Genomic DNA, 2,500 nt, shown 5'->3' with positions numbered 1-2,500 from the left:
CTATATATATACAAATATATAAATAATAAAAACATGGATAAGCGTCACTACATCACAGCGGTTTATAGCGGATTTCCTGAATAGATTAATGAGTACGTTACATCATATCTAAAAAAAAAAAGAAATCGGCTTCACCACACAATATATAAATTTCAAAACAATATAACAGCGCTTTAGCACAGTGGGCGAATCGAACTTGATTCAAGTCGAAGCAGGCCTGGAATATATATACATATTATATTTTACTTGTTTCCTTCATCAGATGCCGGCCATACTGGGGCACCGCCTTGAAGAAGTTTTAGCGGAATGAATCGACCGAAATACTTATTTTTGTAGGGTCTTTCTAGGTCTCTTTTGCCTAACCGCCGATATACTGGTATATAAACACTCAAACAGTGGGTATCAAGCAGTAGTGGGGGACAAACAGAGACACGAACACACACAGAAACATATGTATATAAAGATAGATAGATAGATAGATAGATAGATAGATAGATAGATAGATAGATAGATACGGCGGATTTCTTTCTGTTTCCGACTACCAAACCACACTGGAAAGGCGTTGGTCGGCTCGAGGCTATAGCAGAAGACACTTGTCCATTGTGGGACTGAATCCGGAAGGAATTATGTGGTTACGATGCAAGTCACACCTGCGCCTGTATGTATATATATATATATATATATATATATATATATATATATATATATATATATATATGTATATATATATGTCTGTGTGTGTGTGTGTGTGTGTGTGTGTGTGTGTGTATCACTGTTACGTGACTGTTACATGCTGAACAAATGTTACCACATTATAGCCCTAGGAAAATATCAAGGAAAACATCATTTCCCGCTAGTTAACGACACACAACCTGTGTCTGTTTTATTGTGAGCAAGAAATGAACCACTCTCACTCAACATATATATATATATATATATATATATATATATATATATATATATGTACATGCATGCATGCTCTGGTTCTCTGTCAGATACGACGGCAATAAAGGCTCCAGTTGCTAGGATCACCGAAATAGCCTACTCGTGAAATTGACGTGCAAGTGGCTGAGCACTCCAGAGACACGACCCTGAACGTAGTCCTCAAGAAGGTTCGGTGAGACACAGGGTGTGACAAGGTAAGCCCTTTGGATTGCAGGTACAACTCCTGTTTACAAGCTCAGTGTACTGGAGCATTGAGAAATAAAATGTCTTGATCAAGGAAACAATGTGCGGCCGGAAATCGAACTCACTACCTTACCGTCTATATATACGTATATACACAGAAGCACAGAAACACCATACATATATAAAAGCAATTCCCACAAGAAATTTATACATTTTCCTTCCAGCATTACCTCTATGAACATCAGTTTCCTGTTTATTTGATTTTTTTCTCCTTCAATCCAATGAATTTCACAGTCTGCTTGATATCGTTTGATATTAAGCCAATTGTTCCGTTTGTCTAGACTGCTACAGCTAATTCTGTTCTGTATCTATTTGTGTTAAGTTTATAGATTTAAGAATTTGTCATATATTTTTCTCCGTGCTACGGTATCCTTCTTGTTCTGTCTCGCAATTTAATTTGTACCAACCCCGATAATTTTCCTAATTATACTCCTGTGTTATCGTCCTTATTTACTGCACAACATACTTGAAATTTGTATCTGTTTATTTCGGGGTTCTATTCCTTTGCTGTCTTTCACTGTACATATGTTTTCTTCTCCCTTGATATTATTTCGATTCAGACTTTGGGATAAGTTTGTTGTTTGTGTTGTGAAATTTCACCATTTTGACTCAATCTCTGCAATATCTCTTATTGAATTTTCTTCAGTTTTCTATACCTTGGTTACCTCTTCTTCTCCCTTTCTGGCTACTTTCCACTGTCTGCTTTTGTCTGTTTTTGTCTCCCAGGCTCCCCAAAACACTCACACACACACTCTCTCTTTCTCTCCCTATCTCCTCTTTCTCTCTCCCAGTCATTCTCCTTCTCTTGTAGATTATCTCTATTCTCTTACTTCTGCACATCAGTAACATAGAATATGTTTACTTTATTTTTTAACTCACTATGAAGCTACGTAACGTTTAAATTTATCACAGCTCTGCTGATATGCGCATGCGTTATGCACCACAATGTGTATGTGTATGGAGGGATGGGTCGTATATAAATTCAATTATATGTCTGTATGTACATGTATCCATCTATCTTGCTACATGTGTGTGTGTGTGAGTATGTGTGTGTGCGCGAATGTATGTGTGTGTGTGTGTGTGTGTGTGTGTGTGTGTGTGTGTGTGTGTGTGTAAATGGGCAAACAAAAGAGAGTTCAACATTTTATTGTTCAAAACAGTGTAATTCGGATTCCGTGCTACTTCAAGTTTCGAAGCTTATAACGGAGCCTCTCCTGGGGCTTGTCAGAATTCGAATCGGATTCAAAATTCAAATTCAGATTCTGGCCGGTCTGAGGAAGGACTTCATTTGGGTCTTCGAAACTTGGAGTAA

At 37.5% G+C, this 2,500-nt stretch overlaps 1 long non-coding RNA gene across 2 annotated transcripts in view; it reads right to left on the bottom strand.

Annotated features, from left to right (window-relative positions):
• The window catches only part of LOC106879816 (uncharacterized), a 23,611-nt gene that overhangs the window by 9,700 nt on the left and 11,411 nt on the right, over nucleotides 1-2,500 (bottom strand). The window lies entirely within an intron of this gene.

Source organism: Octopus bimaculoides, chromosome 7, assembly GCF_046866305.1.
Source record: "Octopus bimaculoides isolate indiv1 chromosome 7, ASM4686630v1, whole genome shotgun sequence".
Classification (NCBI taxonomy): Eukaryota; Metazoa; Mollusca; class Cephalopoda; order Octopoda; family Octopodidae; genus Octopus; species Octopus bimaculoides.
This window is presented reverse-complemented; position numbering and strand designations above follow the sequence as displayed.